The sequence below is a fragment of the Panthera uncia genome, chromosome C2, assembly GCF_023721935.1.
Source record: "Panthera uncia isolate 11264 chromosome C2, Puncia_PCG_1.0, whole genome shotgun sequence".
Lineage (NCBI taxonomy): Eukaryota > Metazoa > Chordata > Mammalia > Carnivora > Felidae > Panthera > Panthera uncia.
This window is the reverse complement of record NC_064810.1, coordinates 51,356,368-51,379,743: the sequence shown is the minus strand read 5'-3', so window position 1 is coordinate 51,379,743 and position 23,376 is coordinate 51,356,368. Positions and strand designations below refer to the sequence as shown.

General features: G+C 36.2%; 1 pseudogene; it reads right to left on the bottom strand.

Annotated features, from left to right (window-relative positions):
- Positions 1-233: 233 nt before the first annotated feature.
- On the bottom strand, positions 234-12,219 carry LOC125921557 (ribosomal protein L18-like; annotated as a pseudogene).
- Positions 12,220-23,376: the final 11,157 nt, after the last annotated feature.

The following is a 23,376-nucleotide window of genomic DNA, read 5'->3' as shown; positions in this document are numbered from 1 at the left end:
TGCTTGACCATGTGGAACCCTACCAGAAACTCCAGTCTGTAAATAAGTGTTTCTCCCTAGTAGTTTTGCTCACGTTTGTTTCCCACCAAGTGTCTGGAGCCATGTATATCTACATTGCAATTCCCGAGATGTCCGCAGGTAAGATCTCTGGTGGCTTTGTGTGCAAAATAAAAAGGACTCATTAATCCATTTTCAAATTTTTCATTAATTAACTTTTTTGCATCCAAAATCTTTTAAATAACAAAGGGGTAGTTTTTGTAACCACGGTGAGCCCATTGAACACTGGTGAGCTCAAACTTCTGGCCCTTGGGGTGCACGTAGGGTGTAGTGTGGCTGCACAGGGTTCCTCCGGCCTTGTAAGAATGCCTGTACACTTCTCGCCTTTCCGAGGAGCAGAGAGCAGGACAGTGCCGTAGCGGTTGGGGGAGTCCAGGGCCAGCCGGTTGAAGGTGAGGATCTTGCCCCCACCTTGAGGATGAAGTTTCCGCACATAGCTGCTTACGGTGCAGCACGCACTCTTTTCAGTTTGGGTACCTCCTGTACACTGAGGTCACTCGTTACAGTTCCTGCACCCACAGCTTTTTTTGTCTTCCTGGTCAGGATGCTTCATCCTCCAGATCATCCAGGAAAGGGACAGAAGCAGCTGGTTTGGTGCGACTCATGAACCACCTCTTCAGCACAACTTGGTTGAAGGTGGAGTTGGTTTGTTTGGGAAGAAAACTGCACAGCCTGACCAACAGCCGTGGGTCGGTGTCCTGGCTCTCGGGTTCTTAACCTTAACCTTTTGGCCCTTGTTGTGGAGGATGCCAACTCTGATGATGGCACCTCTCCCACACCCCAACCTCAGCACAGCTCAGGATGTGTAAAATGTTACATTTCTCTGGTGACAGTGCTGTGGAATGACTTGTGTTGTAGCCCCTCCAATGATACTCTACATTATCCGTATCTTCTGGATAAACTCTTCATCAATTAATCATCCAGGCTCCTCATCTTCTTTGGAACTAGGAACTGTTCTAGGGCTGCTTTAGAGCTTGGAGATATATCGCACCTTCCTTGTTTATTTACTCCCTTGTTTTGCTGGAAACCATTCCCCAGCAACTTTCAGTAATTATACGGAAGGAGAAAAGTTTTTGAGAACACCTATATTAGAATTTTTTTTTGTATTCTCATAGTTGATAGTTTAGACTTAAATTTTTATTTATTTATTTTTTAAAAGTGTTTACTTATTTTGAGAGAGAAAGTGAGAGAACACAAGCAGGGAGGGGCACAGAGAGAGAGAGAGAGAGAGAGAGAGAGAGACAGAGAATCCCAAGCAGGCTGTGTGCAGTCAGCGCAGAACCCAACTTGGGGCTCTATCTCACCAACTGTGACATCATGACCTAAGCCGAGATCAAGAATCGGTCATTTGACTGAGCCACGAAGGTGCCCCTAGACTTAAATTTTTAGGTAGCAAAGCAAGACTCAGGATTTTAAAAGCATTTTTACATTTGTTTAATTACTCTCAGCATTGCTACTGAGAAGGCTGATAGTACTTTTATGCCCAGACCTATGCCTGTGAATTTTGTCTCCCTTTTACCTGCAAATTTTCAGGATCTTCCCTCACTATTCAGATGATGAAATTTTGCAGTGATGGGCTTTGGTGTGAGTTATTTTGTTTTTCAATTCATTTCTGTTGGGTACTTTAAGCTCTTTTCAATGTGGAGATCCATGTATACCAGTTAAATTAGGGGAATTTTCCTTGTTTTAATTTATTACTTTGATAATTTTCCCTCTCATTTTCTCTGCTTTCTTTATCTGGAACTCTTATTATATAAATGTCGGATTTACTGAATCAATTTTTTTTTTTCCTCATATTTTCTCTCCTATTTTTCTTTGCTCTTCTTTTGTTTTATTTTCTGAGAGATATCCTCAACTTTATTTTTCAATATTTATTTTATTTTTAATTTACTATATTTTAATTTGCTAAGATTTTTTTTCTTCTTGTTATCTGAAATAACCCCCTTTTATGGTAGCATTCTGATTTGGGGCCATAGGTAAATGTTTCTCTCATTTCTTTAAGGACAATAAAATATTTTAAAACTTTTATTTTGTTCCTTAAATTCACTTGTCTCTGTTGTTGTTTTTCTGTATGTTTTAATTTTCATGTTTTATACTGGAGACTTTCTACAACTGGCTTGTGGTCCTTGGCCTCTCATTTATATTAAGAATGAAGCAATAGGGGAGCCTGGGTGGCTCAGTGGGTTGAGTGTCTGACTTTGGCTCAGGTCATGATCTCCCAGTTCCTGAGTTCAAGCTCTGTTTCAGGCTCTGTGCTGACACCTCAGACCCGGGAGCCTGCTTCAGATTCTGTGTCTCCCTCTTTCTCTGTCCCTCTCTAGCTTGCACTCTCTCTCTCTCTCTCTCTCAAAAATAAATCAAAAAAAAAAAAAAAAAAAAAGAATGAGGCACTAAGAGCTTTATTGGAGCCCCGTTTTCTCAGGTGGGGCTGGTTTACTGATGAATTTTACCCAGGGGAGAATTCAGCCTTTTTGTTTTGAGGGGCTCTCCCATTGTTAGTATGGATAGGATTTAAAAAAAAAAAGTTTTTTTTTTAACATTTATTTATTGTTGAGAGACAGAGAGACAAAGAGACAGAGCATGAACAGGGGAGGGGCAGAGAGAGAAGGAGACACAGAATCCAAAGCAGGCTCCAGGCTCTGAGCTGTCAGCACAGAGCCCAGCGTGGGGCTCGAACCCACAGACTGTGAGATCATGACCTGAGGTCAAACTGGACGCTCAACTGACTGAGCCACCCAGCACACCAGGATTTTTTTTTTTTTAATCTAGTTTTTCCTTCTTTTTCCTGCTTGGGGGATTTAGATATCGATGTTAGTATTACAGGTACCAGGATAGTCAAGGGACTGGTGGACTCAGTGTTTAGTAAATAAGTTACCACTCAAATTCTATTTTTAGTACATTACTTACCTCTTCCCTCACCTATGCTTTATATCCTTAGATAAGATCCTCCATTGTTCAGCTTTTCCAGAGACTAAACCCTTTATCTTTAGCAGAGGTAGGAGAGAGATAATTACTTGGCTGCTTGGGATACAAGAAAATATAGCAGCTCTTTTTAAAGACTTAGCCACTTATCTTGCATTCTGCTCTGCCTTGCATCTTCACTGAAGTAACTGATTCCTTCAATTCTTCAGGCTCCTGTGGTGTGAAACAGCTACATTCTTGCTGTTAATCCCTCTTCTCTCACACACACATAAACATCTCCATTCAGGTCTCCTAAATTAGTAATAACTGCCTAGTTGGCTTCCAGTTTCCAAAATTATTTAACGTCTCTTTTCTACAGTGCTCCAGTTTCTTTCTTCCTTCCTTTCTCTTTCTCTCTCTTTTCTTCTTTCTTTCCTTCCTTCATTCCCTGCTCCCTCCTTTCTTTCTTTTTCCTTCCTTCCTTCCTTTTTCTTTCTTTCTTTCTTTCTTTCATTTTACACTTTGTGAGCCCACCCTTTTTTTTTTTTTTTTTTCCAACGTTTTTTATTTATTTTTGGGACAGAGAGAGACAGAGCATGAACGGGGGAGGGGCAGAGAGAGAGGGAGACACAGAATCGGAAACAGGCTCCAGGCTCCGAGCCATCAGCCCAGAGCCTGATGCGGGGCTCGAACTCACGGACCGCGAGATCGTGACCTGGCTGAAGTCGGACGCTTAACCAACTGCGCCACCCAGGCGCCCCGAGCCCACCCTTTTTTAATTACTATAATTTTTTTGAGTTTAGATGGATCAGAAATAAATGTATATGTTAGATTCACAAAGTTTAACCAGAAAATTCTAAGTATGTTTCTTTCTTTTGTTTTCCTTTTCCTTCATTGGAAAGAGAGAGAACAAGTGGAGGAGAGGGGTAGAGGGAGAGAGAGAGAGTCTCAAGCAGGCTCCACACTCAACATGGAGTCTGGCATAAGACTTGATCTCACAACCCTGGGATCATGACCTGAGCCGAAATCAAGTCAGACACTCAACCGACTGAGCCACCCAAGAGCCCTTAAATAGGTTTCTTTGTAAGTAAAAATCAAGGTACTGAAAGATCCTTCCATGGGCAGATTGGATACCATATCCTATAGTGGGAATGGAAACTTGGAATTGTATAAATTCTCTCCCTGGGTGTTTTCATGTATCTGCTCTTCATAAATTGGCATTTGTTAGGATTGGTTTATTCTAGAATTATATCTTTCTGCTTTTGCTTTTACTGTACTCAGTACTAGAAATGTATTGTTGTTATTTTATCTTATAGGCCTCACTTCTTTTTCTATGGATAAGATCATTATTAACAAAGGATTATAACTCTCATCACTGACATTCCAAATTCTAGTTCTGTATTTTCTAACTTAGGGGAGTACATTAATTGAATCTGTGCTCCTGAGGTTACTCTCCCACAATATCTATTTAGAAATACCTCTTTTTCTTCACCCTCTGAAGTTTTATTTCCTTTCTAATATAAGTTTGTTTTAAGATAATAAGCATATGTTAGATAATATTTGTGTAACTCTTATGCATTATTAGTTATACAAATAAGGCATTCTATCCCCCTATTTTCCTTTTTAATCAACAACAAATTTTAAGTGTTTAGTCAATATTAAACATGTAGATAGAGGGGAAACAAGAGTCCAGAAAGGCTAGGGATTGAAAATTATCTTTGCATAGAGATGCAAAGAAAGAATAGAAAAAAAAAATAACACGGTAGCCATTATAGGTCAAGTTATCTTCTGAGGAAAAAAAAAAAAAATTATTTTCATTTAACTTCATTATATAGCATATATACTCTGAATTTTTTTCTTCTTTCAAAATGAAATGTTGGAAAAATATTGCTAAATAATATATGTTGTTACAAGGTCGCCAATGAAATCCGAAACTTCATACCTAACGGTGTTTCCTTAAGAGGTTGATCTCCATGGGACCAGAAGACAGAGTATATTGCATATTTTGTTTCCAATTTTAATGGAACACAAGTAAAGCATTTGCCTACACGAATAAATACCAATGGACTACTTGAAATGGAGAATTACTTTCTATAGAAGTCAGTACAATTTCATGCTGACATCCCTCTGCCTATGAAACTGTAGGGAAAAGAGTTGGCAAAATTACCTTTAGAAGTCTCATTAATCTATTTATCACTTACATGTTATCAATGACTTGCTTTATTGTGAAAAACACTGATCAAAATGCCTATCCTATAATAGCTTTAAATGAAAACAAAACAAGTTATACAAGATAGAAGAAAAATGAATACATTATTTTTCTGCCTTAGACATACAAGGTATACTTTTGAGTAAATAAAAGATTACTAAATGCCTTCTGGTTCTGTTGCTAGCCCAGTGTTACCATGACCACTATTATCTAGTTAAAGAATGTTTGCTTGTTCTTGAGTGAGATGACTTAAAGCAAATCATTTTTGTTTCCAGATTAGAAGCTTGTTCTATGGAATCACCTCCCACCCCTCTTTGTGTTTGGACTAGCAAATCTATTTTCTTTCATATATTTTATTTGTCTGATTCAAGAATCAAAACCCTAGATTCTTGAAGACAGTAGATTCGTAATTCAATGGGTATATTGGAAATGGATGTTTTAACTTTCATTATGCTTCTTTCTTTGGAGAGGATCGATGTTTTAACTTTCTTTTTAAATGCTTCTTTCTTTCTAATGCTTTAGGCTTCTTATTCTAATCCTAGAAGCACCTTGCCCTAGTCACTGAATCATTTGCTTTGCATTGATTCAATGTAAGATACTCTTTTACATTCTGCACATGTAAAATTTTCCAGAATAGGTACTTAAAAATGTCCACATTTTTAAGATTTAATATTCTATTTTAAGAGAAAAAAGTGCAGTTTTGTCCTCCATTTTTATTTTGCAAATACTTCCTATCTTTACTCTGTCTTCACCAAATTACATGAATACTTTTTTTTTCCCCCTTTCCAGGCTATCTGCTGCTATATGAACAGGGATTCTCTTTTAGCTTGCTACTGCATTTCAATCAGCCAACAGCCTATCTTTCAATAATTAATTCATCATAGAACACACTGATCCTACCCTTCTGGAAAGGACACACATTTCCCACATTTTACAGTATTGATTTAATATTTTAATTGTTGGAATTGAGAATTGAAAAATGATTGTTGCTTTTTCAACCAGAGTGGTATATGTGCAGAAGATAATAATAACAATAATGCCTTATTTTACTAATTTAAAAATTAACCCCACCCTTCCACCACAAACACATACATTGGGATATCAATCTCTGATATTGGAACACATCTACTAGTAATTTAATTGGAAATTCTCCCTGTCTTCCTCCTTTCTTTCTTTCATCCCTCCTCTCCTTCCTCTTTCCCTTCCTTTATTTAATTTAAAAATTTTTTAATTTAATTTTTGAGAGACAGACAGAGCGAGCAGGAGAAGGGCAGAGAGAGGCAGAGAGAGAATCCTGAGCAGGCTTCACATTGTCAGCACGGAGCCTGACTTGGGGCTTAAACCCACGTACCATGAGATCATGACCTGAGCAGAAACCAAGAGTTAGACGCTTAAGTGACTGAGCCACCCAGGTGCCCCATCCCTTCTTTTGTTTATTTTTCTTTCTTCATGGATGATAACATAATGATAATATGTCTTAGAATAAATGCAGACTTTAATCGGAAAAGATAGCATAGCTACAATTAGTTGAACTCTTACCACATGTTCATGTGCATGAGGTCTTAGTTTTTTTCTATTTTACTGATGAGGAAACTTAGGCCCCAAAAACAAGCAGATCACTCAAACTTATATATCTGGTAAATGGTAGCACTTGAACTGATATTATTTTAGTCCAAAGAGTGGACTTCACATAAACTTTACATAAACTAAAGTTTCATTTGTTCACTATATGTGAAGTATACCTGAACAGAGCTCTGAAGTTGTAAAATAGAATCACATATGTTAAAGATGGAAGAAATTTAGAAGACATCTATTCTACATCCCTTATTTTGTAGATTAGAAAATAACTCCAGGTAGGTTAAGTGATTTCCTCCAGGTATTACATTTTGGAAATTTGCAGACACAGGGCTAGGACAAAAATCATACATACTTGTAGTAACAAATTTGAATACCATAGATATACATAAAGAAAAAGTGAAATTGTGCTCTATCTTAACCTGGAAAGATTTCACCTTTCAGAGATACAACATTTACCCTACAATTTTCAGATCATACTGAAAAATAGGAACCATGATGAAAGTATCTGTAAATGTAATTCTTTAAAATTATTTTGGAGGTCCAAAGGAAAATATTGCCGCACATACAACTCTTCTAATGTGTGCCCTAATACTTTTATTAAAAGAGGAAGAATTGATATATATAACAAAGACTTTCATAACAATTCCTACTATGTAGGAAGAATTCCTTATGTATTAACTTATTTAGTCCTCATCAGAAAGTTTTGAAGTGAGAACTAGTACCTCTGTTGCCATTTTATGAAGGAAGTAACAAGAGTTTGGAAAGGTCGAGCAACTTACGAAAGGTAAGAATGGGACAATTGACGACTCAGACTCTTTGGCAGTGAAGATTTGAGTTGCTCAAACCCTGGCTAATTGAGGTTCTGGGTGATGGTAGAGGTAATGACCAATGGGTAATGGAAGAAGGAAGCCAAAGATATTAATTAAAGGCATTAATTAATTAAAATGACCTGTTACATAAATGAGGACTATAGAAGCTTCACAAGATTTTTTGGACAGGTGTACATGAGTGTGTGTGTTCGTTTGTATGCTAACCACTTTCTTCGACTCTTGCTTTCTCTTTATGTTAATTAGACACCTGCTATTGGTGGTTACATTTACAATTTTGACTTCAGGTAACAGTGGGACTGTTACTGAATTTGAGGAACAATTAATATAGCTAGTAATGGATGCAATGACTTGTCAGACTATTTCTCATTTGGGGGAAAAGAATAAAATCTTCTCTTTTAAGAAGGATAATGGTACATTGTTACATAAAGTTGTTTTGCTATATGAGGTTGTTTTGTTGTTGTATGGAAGCTAAAAGCCAGGGGCAAGGAAGTCCAGAGTCAAAGGAGTGGGCTGTACTCCTTTGTCTATCTGTTGCCTATCAGCTCTAATTGACCTTTTTGCCTGCTCTGTGAAAATGGATCTGGGCCTTTTGCCTACTGACACAATGTTAAGTTTTGCTGCTAAAGAGCGATGGAGAGAAAATGTAGGTAGAAAGGGTTTTGTTTTCTGGTTTTGGAGTGTTTGATCCCATGGCATGGATAGCTTCTTTACTGCTCAGCTTCTGAAACTCCTCTGGTGGGCAGTTGTACCTCCCGCAGCCAACTTCCGTGTGGTGGGTAGAGTCTTCAGCATCGGGCTCCTGCAGGTCATGGCAGCCAGCAGCACCTAGTAGCCAAAGGCTACCACTTGGGTGGTTTGGTAGTGAGAGGCACCTCTCTGTGAATAGCTTTCACCCACATTTTAGAGCTCGTTTCCAGCAATTTCTGCCAGCTAAGCATCACAGCAAATTCTGTGCCATTCAGTGGGTCACAGCTACACCCTCTACTATGAGGTCTGTATCTCAGCCCTGGGGGATGGGGGATAGTGTTCTCTCTCAGCAATAGGGGTAGTCATTGCTCCTTATACCTGTTGTTCCTATAATTTTTAGAGGTCTCTTTACTTTTTACTAGCCAATATCTTCTTATTCCAATCCCTCATTGTAGTTAATAGTTCATTATATTAAATTTCCCCTTTTTAAATTACTGTGTGATTACTCTCTCTTGATTAAATTCAAGGCTGTCTGACCTCAATTTCCATGCTTTTAAACCACTACCCTGTACTACTTTTTACCATTAACAGAGATCATTTAAAGCTGATAATAATGTGGCCTTGAATTTTTTAACAGCTAAATAATTAATAATTAGGGTAGTAGAATCATAACATTTAAAGGTGGGGAAGAACATTAAAAATAATTCAGTCCAGTATCTTTTTATTCAGATATGGAAATGGAGGCCAAAATAACTAAAATTATGCTGAGATCCATATTTTGCATTTTTTGGTATCACTATTACCTATCATAGAGCCAATATTTATTAAGTATGATTTCAATTAAAATGAGTGAATATACTAGAAAACATTTATTGAGCACCTTGCCAGTAGCTACAGGTGGAGTGGTGATTTAGATAGAGTTGTTTCCTTCCATAGGTTTTCAGTCAAGTAGCAAATTTGAGATAAGAATAACAACTTTGTTTAAATCTAATCCCTCTTTGCTTTGGATATTATTGCCAAGCTGGTTGTGGGTTGAAATCAAAAGACAGTTTTCTTTGTGCAGTCTTTGTACTCATTCTAAGGCTGTATAAGGATAAGCATCATGTGGACATATTTAGGCTTAACTTTAATATAGCTATTAGAACCTGTTATCTTCTGGAACAAGTTTTGTGTAGTTACTCTAAAAGCTTAATTCCCAAAGCACACATTTATGATTTTATTTTTGTACTTATGGGGACAACATATTTACACAAAAATTCCAAAATCTTTTTGGATTTTAATTTAGCAGGAACCTTCTTACTTCACTTTCTGGAATGATGGATGACAAGAAATACGACCACATTGTGACATATCTTGAATATGTAGCTCATGGAATTTTAATAATAAGCCATGGCTGATTTTGTTTATGAGTTCTGATAACTTTAGAAATTGAATAAATAAATGTCTGTCTTTAGCACATCTTCATCATTGGGGGGCACTGTGTATCAGAGCATTTCACAAAAGTTAGAATAAGTCCTATGTTAAAAAAATAGAATTTCTAATAATATATTTTATGTAGCTAAAGTTTTTTGTGTGATAAAAAATTTTTCTTATGTAACATTCATTAGCACACAGCCAAACTGAAGGAGATCAGAAATTTAGTGGCTCTTTTCATCCCATTTCATAATTTTAAAATATATTGAAAAGCTAAGAAAAGTGAAAGTTGCTGGACTCTGAGAACAAACAAACAAACAAACAAACAAACAATACTTTTATTAAATAGTGGTTGTAATGTTCCCTTGTTGCATATCATGAAGTCGTAATTTTAGCCATTCACTTCGTGTCCAGTATCATCACCTTTATATTTGTGTTAATACTTAAATTGGTGACATAAATTTAATATCCAGGACATCATGAATATTTTTGAGAGTATCACCTTTTCTGCTTTCTTTTCCTTCTCTGTCTTACATTTCTGTGTCCATCTCTTGATATTTCTCCGTTCTTAAACTTGCTTCCCTTAGCACACACTTACTTCTTGCCTGACCAGAGTCTCTGCTGACCTCTGAAAAGTCATGGCAGACATATATTCTGCACGGATATAAGAGAATAAGGATTTAGTCCCTTGCTTCTACTGATCCTTCCAGAGATCATTCTTCATGGTACTTTAAAATGTCTATCCTAAAAATAATAATTTAAAAACTAATGTGACTAAAGTCTTAAAAAATAAAAACCTTTTATGATCTATAACCAAGGGAAACCACATGTTCCGTCTTCATGTATTTTCTTCCAACTTTTCAATGCGTTTTGGAGAAATAATTCGGAAAAATTCTGAAGGAAGTGGGCTGCAATGAACTGTGAGAACATTTGAACATGTTGCACATACTCTGGGGAGGGCAGCAGATGGAGGCCCTGCCTGTTACATTCTTTACCAGTGAGAACATGCACCTCTCTTATGATTGGCCTGGAGGGATCACAAAGAAAGAGAGACAAACCTGCCTCACAAGATTCATTCAGTGAGGGGTGGAAAAAAGGGCTGAAACTTGTCTTCGTCACTGGCATGATAATTGCTAAATATGGAATCCATAAAGAAATGACGAAAATCTGGGATGATGATATAAATAATTTCTGGAAATATCCATCATTCACCTGTAAAAGTAAATCAATACTATATTTGGATCTTAATGCATTAAGAATGATGCAATCTTCAATTAAATTCTTTTCTTCAGTTAGCCGCCCTCCTCCAATTTCTACATTGGGGTGATAGCCACCAATGTGACTTTCAAGTTGCTGGCGTGTTTGGCTTACTGTAAACGGTCATTCAAAATACTTGTTAAGCGTAGCTTTCTAAAAATGTTCATAATAGCAAATCTAATGCTAAGTTGAGAGAGATTTTTCTAGGATGGAGAGTTTTGTTTTTTCCCTAGTCATAATGGCAGGGTGAATTCTATGACCAGGTTTACTCCTTTCAGCATAACGATGTTGGCCAACATGAATTGACATAGTACAAATCATTTTGAAGTCATCTATTTTGCATATTTTAACGTCCTGTAATAAAGAGGTCTATGACTAATATTTATATTTGAAAAGCCTTTTTATGTGAGACACATTAGTAATTATTTCTGGCCTTAGAGTCCACAAAGAGATAAGCTATTTTGAAAGAAAAATTAAACAGAATGTTCATGTATCTGTTTAGATGATAAAATAGCTTAATGGTTTTCATGAAACATATTTAAGATATATTGCTTTGAGACAATGCTTATATTTATATAATGGTGACGTTACATCCCTAATAAATATTCAAGCAACTTGGTTCCTGGTGAGCACCCTTTACTGAAGTTACCTGGATATCTAAATTTAGCAATTGGAGTATTTTCTGGGGTTGTAAGCAGACCTTGACTGTAATTTCAGTTTAAATCTTTTTGCATAATTATTTTGAAGTTGACATAATGGAGGAAACAAAAAGCACATGTGTGTGGGAGACAGAGACAGGGGAAAAAACAAGACAATATTTTAAAATAGCGTTTGATAGCTTACCAGGAAAAAAAAAATTACCCATAAATGTTAACAAACAACAATAATAACAACTTATGCAGGGTTTTAAAAATTATGATACATCTATTCTTTATCGTTCTTATAGTGCGCAATAACTTTAACAGGATATATGTATTTGGTTTTTATTATAAGATTCACTTTGGGACCAATCATTTCACTGAAGAGGTGAGTCTGTTTTTAATGTACTTGGTCAGAGCAATACAGTTTTTAAAATTTGCTATTTATTTGGGACTAATTGCCACCCCTAATTTAAAGAGAAGAAAAGCAAAAGAAATAAGTTTTTCCTAGCTAGACTGTTACGTGAACTATAAACTTAGGGCTCGAATGAATCTGATACTTGCATAGTTCAGTATTATTCCTGTTACAGAGGAGGATACTTACGTCCTGAGAGGTGGCCTGACTTTCACAAATGCTCCTTGGAGGCATGGTTGGGAGTGAGAGGTGAGACCTTTGTAGCCTTGCTCATTTGCCTGGTGAATCCAACTTGGTGAAGATGAATTTGTTCTCCTTGTTTTGTTTATTTTAAGCCCTTTGTATTTGTACATCTGATGCAAGCAAGTATTTTATCACAACAACTTCATTTATTATCTATTTCTAATAATATGCATGGCCAACCAACACTTTAAAACATTTTCGTTTTCTGTGTTAAATTCTTTTCAAAATCATAATTTAAAAATGGAGTATTTCCAAAACACTGTCTTTTAAGTATCAAAACAAAGAAATAGGGAAGAGAAGGCAGCATTATCCTGTGATTACAACAAATAAGAAACAAGGAATGTTGATCAGGGCCTCTTCTAAATACACCTGAAAGGTTTTTTTTTTTGTTTTTTTTTTTTTAACGTTTATTTATTTTTGGGACAGAGAGAGACAGAGCATGAACGGGGGAGGGGCAGAGAGAGAGGGAGACACAGAACCGGAAACAGGCTCCAGGCTCTGAGCCATCAGCCCAGAGCCTGACGCGGGGCTCGAACTCACGGACTGCGAGATTGTGACCTGAGCTGAAGTCGCAAGCTTAACCGACTGAGCCACCCAGGCGCCCCCACCTGAAATTTTTTAAATGACTTTGGGTAAGTCCCTTAAGCTATTAGCACTTCTATTTCTTTATTGCAAAAGGTAATAATAGCTGTCCTCTGACTGTTAACCTTTAACCAATATGTTGTGCACTCATTGATTCTTCTTCCATTGAAATATTAAAATCCTTGATGTGTCTTTGTTTATGATTGGGCTGAATACTTTTTACTATCCTTCCAGCAGGGCTGTAGAAAGAAGACTGAAAAATAGATGAAAATTAATTCTCACATTGGAATTTCAGTTATGACTATGAACTTTTCTTAAGAATCATTTGATCAGGGGCACCTGGGTGGCTCAGTCGGTTGAGCTGTCTGACTTCGGCTCAGGTCATGATCTCGTGGTTTGTGCGTTTGAGCCCTGCATTGAGGTCTGTGCTGACAGTTCAGAGCCTGGAGCCTGCTTTGGATTCTGTGTCTCCTTCTCTTTCTGCCCCTCCCCTGCTCGTGCTCTGTGTCTCTCTGTCTCTCAACAATAAATAAGTGTTAAAGCAAAACAAAAAAAAAATTCTAAAAAAAAAAAAGAAGAATCTTTTGATCAAATGCAGCTAGTGGATGGCAGAGGTTATCCTAGAATGAAACTCTGTGATCTCTAAGTCACTGGCTTTCAAAGGATGGTCCCCTAACCTGAAACACTGTCACCTGGAAACTTGTTAGGAAAGAAATACTTGGGTCTTATCCCAGGCATACTCAGTCAGAAAGTTGAGGCCCAACTATTTATGTTTTAACAAGCTCTACATCTAATTTTGACATATGCTAATATGTAAGAACCACTACCTAAACTAGAACAAACGAAAAATAAGACAGACTCCTAGAAGTCAAACCATCTCAGACTTGGCAGCAAAATTTATGTTATATGGTATATATACTTTTTGATGTTTGCACAGGAAGACAAGAGATTTGTGTTAAGTCTACATTGATTGCTTATGCTGACTTTACCACTGAAAATGTTGAAAGAAGTCAGGGAAATCTTAAAGTTTTGATAAGGTATTGAAAATAGCAGAAGGAGGTCATTAAGGAAAATATGGTTGCTGCTGAGACGTAGATGTTAGAATCTAATAATTTCTTCTGTTCACAAATGAAAGCTAAGAAAGGGTGCAGGGCATTCTGAAAGATTTAGCACATGTCACCAGATTATGATCATCTGAAAGTGTCACTTACATTCAGCATTTGTTTTTGTAAATAAAAGTTTGATTTGGTATTAAATTAATGATAATCTTGAGGTTTAATTTAGTTTTTTGAGGTTGAGAAAATCAAAGAAGCCAGAAGAATTTGCTTCATTACAAAGATATTAATGTTTTATATACTTTATACTGGTAGCAATTTTTTTTATAGTGGAAATAATTATGTTTCAGTGAAGGGGAATTATAAAATCAAGCTACTTTCATGTTGGACAAAATTATTTTTATACTTGTGGTAGTTTGAGCTACACTGCTGATACTGGCATAGAAGAAGGATATTGGCAAATATATTCAAGACTTAGTGTGAGCACGGCTGGTTGTATACCACTGGTTCTCAAAGTAATTTATTTGGACAAGTGAGGGCAAAGAAGTAAGTTGGTTACAATTATCTGGAAGTCTTATTCTAACTTACTCATGTTCTTCAACATCTTGCATTCCCCAACATCCATTTTATAATGAATTCATAAGGAAAAAGTAACTTAAATTATGTTAAATCTAAGAAGAATTGGTCTTTAAGAATACCTTAGTTATTTGCATTATCATCTCATCTGTAATATACATGTTATCTGTTCAAAGTAGGAGGAAAATATTACAGATGGGTTAAACTTCAATATCATATGTTTCTGTGAAAGTGGAAGAAGGGAAGCCCAGCAATTTCACACTGATTTTATTTTTTAATCTCTTTTGTAGAAGCTATCAGAACTTTTCTACCTATAAAGGATTTTTTTCCTCTTCAAATGCGTCTACCTTTCTGTTCTAAATCAAACCATAAAGGATATTAAATGAGACTGTGAGTGTTGGAGAGGTCGGAAAGCCTGCCTTGGTCAATCAATATATCTTTGTAAAGAAGATGCCTCAAACTATGAAGTCACCTATTGATTGTTTAAAACCCTACTGTTGCCCCCAATCCTTTTGATTTATTATCAGTAATGGAATGATGTAAGTTTGCTAATATCCAGTTTCTTTAGGATACCGGTTTTCTGAATTGAAGTTAAAGACCACTTTAGACTTCTGAATTTGGGAAGCTGGTTAAACGAGAGGTGGAGAGCCTTCTTCATCTGATTTTCAGTGAACTGCTATCAGTGATCTTTAGACTTGATTAACCTCTTCTTGGCTGTCAGCTCCCTGGGTAGTTCCACCCAACCAAATTTATTGTTCTGGTCAGGCTCCTTGGTCAGCCTCACTTCTTGCTTGGCCCTGTTCTTCCTCTGGTGTTCTCTTAGATCCATAGGCCCTGTTGCCCTCCTTTCAACGTCATCAGCTGTTTTCAGGTTGAGTCAGAGCAAGACCTTTTTTTAAAGTCCTAAGTCTGTTCCTGAAAACATACTCAAGGCAGAGATAATGCTGAGACAAGGCACAGCCAGTGTCGACGTAACAATTGTATATGTTGAAATTGAGGAACACAATACACTTTTAGAAATAAGATACGTATGATGCAGAGGTGGAACACAGGATCCCCCAGAAGAGATCAATTCATTTGTGACATGGCATTCTCTTAGCATCCTTCTCAACCTTTGTTTGTTTCTTATTACTTGATTCCTATCTTAAACGTGTGTGTTATGAAGACATGGTCTGTGGCTGTTTGGTTTTATACATGTAGTGCCTAATGTGCAAGTCCTTAAGAAATATGAGCTGGAGGAGTTTTGAAGAAGGAAATAGCACAGAGAAATGGGGGAAACAAAGAGATCTTCATCATGTGACATAGGTTGAATTTGAATAATTCAATTGACTATCTATGGGTAATAATCTATGGAACCATGGGTAGTACATGGACAGAGAGGAGATTGTCTGATAATCCCAGTGAGGGAAGCAGCGCAGGCCCAGGGAACATGGTCAGAGTGTAAAGGGTGTTCTGTAAAGGATGATCACAGGAGCAGAGAGTTCCTGTGTGGAATAGTAGAAGATGAGGTTAAACACATGAAGTGGACAGATGATGGAGAACTTGGCTTAGTGGTGTGCTGGAACTGGTTTGAATTATTTCATGAGAGCCTATTATGTCTCTCTTTCCACCTCCAGGAAATCAGCTATGATGAGAGTGTTCGCACTACAGAAATCTGCAAATGGTACAAATTAGGACACCTCCACACTCCTAAACACACAGACAGGACCAAGTGTTGTTAAACATTTATAAGTGAATCACTGCATTGCATGTTAGGCTTCAGAGGTGGTACTTGTTTCTAGGGTCAAGTAAGAGATAGCAGGATGAGACCAAAATATTTGTCAGATTAAAAGGCACCACTTAGCAACAGCAGAGTGTGGAACTGTTGCAATGAACAGAAGCTAAAAATATTGAAGCTAGCAATTTTAGTTAGAAAGTAAAATGGCAAAATTGATGGTTTGGAAGGATTTCCTCATTGTGTCATTCTTTTACAATAATATGTTGCTTTGATTTTTTTTCCCCTCAAGTTTCTTCAGATCTATAGGTAGTATATATGTAGGGAGGAGATTGCCCAATAATCCCAGTGAGGGAAGCAGCAAGGGTGATTACCTGGTATTCTCTGAGCATCCTTCTCAACATTTGTCAGTTTCTCAATACATATTGCCGTGATTACTTGATTCATGTCTCAGAAGTGGGACTCCTCCCATTCTCAGAAAATCATCTTGTTCTGGGATAACCTCAATTCTATAGAAAGCTGTGACAATGAAATTTTTAAATTTTATTTGCTTTTATATTTTTAAGGCTATGTTTATGCTGATAAACAAGGAGATTAAGTGCTTTCTTATGTAAATAACACATTAGAAAAAATGGATAATGTACAAAGGTATAAAAAAGAAAGTACTCATAACTAAATAGATAGCCATTTGTAAACATTTGTTGATTATTCTTCTAGGGCTAATACAATAATTTCAGTTTCCTTTCCTTCTTTCACTTGTATTTGTTAGTTTTATCACCTTCTAATAAAATACTTAATTTTATTTTAAAAAAATATTAATGTTTATTTTTTGAAGTTTTATGAAAGCCCATAGATGGAATGGACAGGCTCTCTGGAGGAGGTGATACTTAAACTGGGTCTTCACATTTGAAAATATGAGTTCTTCAGAAAGAGGAGTAGAGAATATCATGCAAGTTTGAAGATTTCTCTAGGTAGAGATATGGAGAATGAATTTCAGCCCCCCCTCCACCAAAAAACCCCCAAAACCAACAATAAACAAAAAAAAACACTTGAGCAAAAGTTCAGAAACATATATTTAGGGTGCGTGGGTGGCTATGTTGGTTAAGCTTCTGGCTCTTTGACTCAGGCAATGATCTCATGATTTGTGAAATGGAGCCCCGCATCAGACTCTGTGCTGACAGGACAGAGCCTGCTTGGGATTCTCTCTTCCTCTCTTTCTACCCCTCCCCCACTCACACTCGTGTGCTCACTCTCTCTCAAAATAAACAAATAAACTAGATGCTCTAGAATTCTGTAAGTGTTTCACTCTGTGTCAGTTTGGAAGCCATTCGAAATTTTGATCCAAAGAATGACAAGTCCTGTATTGGTTCTTTACTGGATCTCTCTGGTTGTCATGTTTATGGTAGACTGTAAGGGATCAAAGTTGAGGGTAGAGAGGCAAGTTATAAGGTTATTAGAGTCTCCAAGTGAGCCATGTTAAGGACTCAGACCATGGTGGTAGTAGGGAAAGTGGAAGGAAGTAGTCTAAGTCTGGGTATGTTGTGTTTTGAAGATAGGGAATTTGTTGACATGGTATATAGGGGGTGAGAAATGCATAGTATTTGAAGAAAACTATGAGAGTTTATTCTAAGTTAATGATAGGATGTTATGACTATTAATTGAGACAGCCAAATACAAAAGATTTGGGATAAACAGGGTGTTTGTTGTTGTTGTTGTTGTTGTTCTGTTTTTGTTATTTATGTTTCTAGGGACCTTTAAAATTTTGGTGGCCTATTAACATTCACATAGAGCTGTCAAAGTGACATTTAGATTTAGGCAGGGGAGAAATCTTGACTGGAGAGATTTATTTGGATGTCGTCAGCATAGACAGTTTTAAAGCATTGAGACTGCAAAAAGGTTGTCAAAAGACTGCATGTAAATAGGAGAAGAGAAGAGATACAATGCCAAATCCTGGGGCTTTCCCACGTCAAGAGTTCAGGTTGAGGAGGAGAATTAGCAAAGGAGATTTAGAAGAAGCAGCCAGTGAGTTAGTTGAGAAGATGTGGAAATGAAAGTTTATTAAGATTGCTGTTGCTTGCTTCACGTTCCTCAGAGAAACATGAAGCAAAGTCATGACCTGAAAGTGAAGACGTGCTATGGAGGTATGGATGCTTAGGTAGAGGAGAACCTATGAACTAGTCCTTGTTGGTTGGCACTAGGGAAATGAATGGACCGAGGAAAAACATCTGGGCAGCATGAAGGTTTCCTCCCACCCTTTCCTGCACGAACTGTGGGTGCAGTGATGAAGCACAGTAGCAGTCTTGCTATCATAGAATAAGAATTGTGAGGACAAAAGTTTCATGTGAGTGAATGGAAACAATCTTTAATCTGTTCTGGCATTTTGGAGCCATTCTACTGTTCCTTCATTTACTTCTGGACTTCATGGTACGTGGGGGAAAAAAAAAGGCCAATTGGCCTTTGAAGTTTTTGAAGTTTTTGAAGAAGAATATGATATGACTAATACTGAGATTTAGAAGATCGCTGTAATATGGCAGATGGGTTTTCCCAAAGTATACATTACCTCTGCTTCTTGATAACAATGGTTTGACTTAGTGTCAAAAACGATTTGCTACCTCATGTAGAATCTACTGCTGCTTGTGGCAGGAAGTTTTCAATCAAAATTCATTGAGATAATGGTTTTAACTGGTCTTTTTTTTCTGCTGTGAAATTATTAGGTGAATGCAGTGGTGTCAAAGATTGCCTGAGAATAGATTGCTGGGGGTCTTCAAATTTATAAAAGTGGACTTCAGGTTTTTAAGGTGGATTTTGGACACCTTGTCAATGTTCCCATGCAGACAACTCTCAGAGTGGAGATTGGCCTTCAAAATATGATAAAAGTTGTATTTTATTATTCAATGTTCTATATTCATTTTGGGTTGATCAATATGTGTAAATCTTTTATATAATCTTTTCTCATTAAATAACAAAGATGGGTTTTTAAAAATTGGGATTATTTTGACATTATGTAAAGTTTGGCGAGTAATAATCTTTTCATGAACTATTAAAATTCTGTGAGATATTCTCTAATTTGGGACATGTCTGCACAGATTTGTGTGATGTTGTTCTGTGGGTACCGGAAAAGTTCGTGCAAACATGGCACGTTGTCCTAGACAATTTATTTTATGGCAATACATTAAAAGTTTCATTTAAAATAACTACCAATTTAGTAAGAAACAAAATATAAATTCTCAAAATTTTGAAGATACACGAAAAAGACTTAAAAATGGTGCTTTTAACACAAACTAAATCTCTACATGGCTGTCTTATTTAATTGACTCGTTTGCTTATATATATTTATTTCTTTGTGCCAGGCATTAGGCTAGGTGAAGAGAAAAAAGCAGCAGACAAGAAAGACAGGCCTTGTCTACAGAAGAAAACCTATTCAAATGGATGAAAGAAAAATACCTGAATTTACTGAACATACTAAACAGACTAAATGCCCGTTGCTATGGACCAGACTCTTGGCATATATTTTATACATTCGCTACTCTCCTATTCCATTGTTTAGTGCAGGGCCATGCTGCTGGAGTGACACCAAAAACTGAATGACTCTTCGGTTAAAAATAGTTGAAGTGATTCTGAAATAGATTTAAAATAGAAGCCTCTTGTTAAAAAGTTAACGGTGAACTAAATTTCGAGTATGTTCATGCAGCTTGAATAATATAGCACCTAGAAATTTCAGTATGACAAAAACATCATTCTAGATTTTACTGTTAGCTATTAGGCACTGAATATTTTGGAAATTATGGCATTCAGAGAAAACTGGATTTAGGATGTAAATGGCAAGAAGCTCTTCAAACTTAAATAAGTCATAATAATCACTACAGGATAAATAATGTCATGTTTTTAAAAATCTAGAGGTTGATTGATTAGTGTGTGGACTATCCTGCTTCATTAATGTCATTTTCTTTAGCTTTCCTTTTCTTGCTTATAAAAGTTTCTCCATTTCATGCCACCTCTTTTTTTTCCAAAACTTTGATGAAGATAGTTGGAATTAATGACTAAAATTTATTTTGTTGATGTCACAATCCAAGTGCCCAAATAACACACATACGGAAACTTGCTGTAATTGAATTATTGTTTTTTGTCCTTTTCTGAATCTCTTTGCTTCTGTGTTGTTGTTTCCATTTTAGAAGGTACATTGTGTCATAAGCATACTGTGAAGGAAATCCACTGAAAGAATAATACAAGCCTTCTTAGTGTGGGAAGATGAATACTTTTATTCAACTCCCTTTGCTTTTTAGTAATTCCAATGTTTTTAAACCAATAAGAGTAACATTAGCTTTATTAGCAAAAAAATTTGTAAATTTTTAAAATAAGTATTGGAAAGAAATAATGTATACCTCCTCAGTTTTCTGCTAAACCCAGCTGGGTGATAAGCATAAATTTTGAGCAATATTAAAAAATTTAAAAATAGTATCAAAGCAGGAGTTTAGTTTTTTTTTTGTTTTTTTGTTTTTATCACTGAATTAAGCAGATTCACACCTATGTGACTCTGAGAGTGCTTTTTCCTTTATGAAAGGGTTTTAAGTTCATGACCTCAACTACAGAGGAAATGAAATTTCTTAAACTAGAAAGATGTTTGCCAAGAGAATGTTTCTTAACCATTTGTTAGCTGGACTGACATAGGGGAAAACACCCAAAACACCAAAGAGGAGTAGGTGGTAGAGAATATCATTTGCACTTGAATAGATCAGAATTTCCATGAAGCTTAGAAACCTGAGTGTTTTCCATGACACAAATTCTTATTTTTTTATTATTATTTTAAACTTTTACTCATTTTTGAGAGACAGACAGACAGAGCATGAGTGGGGCAGGGTCAGAGAGAGAAAGACACAGAATCTGAAGCAGGCTCCGGGCTCTGACCTGTCAGCACAGAGCCCAATGTGGGGCTCGAACCCACCGACCATGAGATCATGACCTGAGCCAGAATTGGACACTTAATCAACTGAGCCACCCAGGTGCCCCCATGACACAAGTTCTTAAACACGATTTTTCTTTTTATTAAGCAATCGACTGCAGACTTTTTTTTACACTAAAGACAACTGCCACTTTGCTAAAGAGGTAACTGTCTCTATGAAGAATTTTGAATTGTTTTGTTTCCACGTATTTTTGTAAAATGATTTGAAAGAAATGCATTATATTCCTGGAACTTTATGCATTATTGTTGGAAGAAAAATATGTATCAATAAGTAGAACAGTTAAAATTCTAGTGTCCTTAGTAAGGTACATTTAGTGGGGGTAAATTATTGTCATGAATTAATAATTTACATTGAGATTTGTAGTGAGGTCATTGCTGATTTTTTCATGAGTATCTGGACTTTTCTATAGATTTTGTAGTTTGAATATAATATATATATTATATATATTATTTTAAGGCAAGATTTGCTTTGTAAGGAGCATGGAAGAAATTTATTATTTTTTTTATTATTTTTTTTAACGTTTATTTATTTTTGAGACAGAGAGAGACAGAGCACGAACGGGGGAGGGTCAGAGAGAGAGGGAGACACAGAATCTGAAACAGGCTCCAGGCTCTGAGCAGTCAGCACAGAGCCCCACGCGGGGCTTGAACTCACATACCGCGAGATCGTGACCTGAGCCGAAGTCGGAGGCTTAACCAACTGAGCCACCCAGGCGCCCCAGCATGGAAGAAATTTAATCTATAATGACATTGAATTTGGGATAGATGACTACTTCTTAAAAAATTCACAAGTGGTATACATTCTTCTGCACATTGATTCCCTGGTCTGTAAAATGGGGCTTGACAAAGAGAGCTGGAGAGTGAGCTGAGTAATATGACTTGAGCTTAGTGTCTATTTTTATAGGATTGTAAATTTCTGAGGGATGGTTTAAACTGAGCTTAAATTCATGCTTTTTCATAGTTTTCTAGGTTTACAAATTGGTTATCCCACAGTTTCTTGCTCTCATGAAATACATATTTTCCTTCCCAAATGGATACTCAGAGGGTTTCTTTTTTGGATATAATTGTTCTTGCTAGAAAATAAATTTTATGGTATTGCCTATATAATATTCTAACAATTGGTAAATTTATAAATAAGTGAAATTTAGACAAGTTAATGATAAGACCTTTTTTTTTTTTTTAACAACCTATTGCTGCCATTTTTACTGTATTGCTAGAGAGGTAAAATGCCCTATAAAAAGTGTTGTATTTTCTTTTAGTCTCCATTTTCTTTTTGTAAAATGATTTGATAAAATGTATTATATTCTTGGAATGGAGGGGAGTTTCTTGCTCAAAAGAAAACCTATGTCAATAGAGGCAGCCATTAAAAATTTTTAAGTGTTATAAAAAAAGATAAGACAAAAGAAGCCAAAATTACTAAATCAATTTAGTAAATTACCCTAGAGAAAAAGAAAAACAAAACAAAGAAAAAAAAAAACCTTCAGTTTAATAATGGGACCACATATTCCAGGGACTGGTTTGACTGGTTTTTCTAATCAATTGATCAATCAGTCCTGACACAGAATCCAAAGATTCAGGGTAGACATGACTCCTTTTCTGTTTCCCAGGTTTCTGCGCTTGAATAAAAGGAATAGTAGAGAATATGGAAAAGGTAGATCTCAAAACGGGAGGAAAATACAATGGGTGAGAAAAGAAAAAGATAAAGCTGGCATATTATGGGAGAAGCAAGAATATGCTTGTATATACATATCATTTAATATTTAGAATTTAGTAAAATATTAATTTGAAAATATTTAACATTAAGAGATGATTGTTCTTTTATCTAAATTTATAATAATGGTCAAAATACATTTAACAAAGTATTTATCAATGCAAGGAAATGCATTTTACAAAAGGAATTATATAAAAACTGATTCAGCCATCTGAGAGGTCATGATAGGGGGCTAGCAACATGGTTAAAATATGCTGCAGACAATGAATGATTATGAGCTAAACACAGAAGAGTGACAGGGAAAGCAGTTACTAGAATTAAATACTAAAGATACTTTGTTGGTGCAAGATACTTTGATTAAGAATGTGGACCCTGGAGTTAAACATCTACATTTCAAATAACAGGCCTCATCACTTACAAGCTGCTTGATATTGTACAGGTCTCTGTACCTCACTTCCTTATTTGAAAAATGATAATAGGAACCAAACTCATAGGATTTATAGGAGGATTAAATGTGTATTATGTATGTATGATTATGTATGTGTACGCA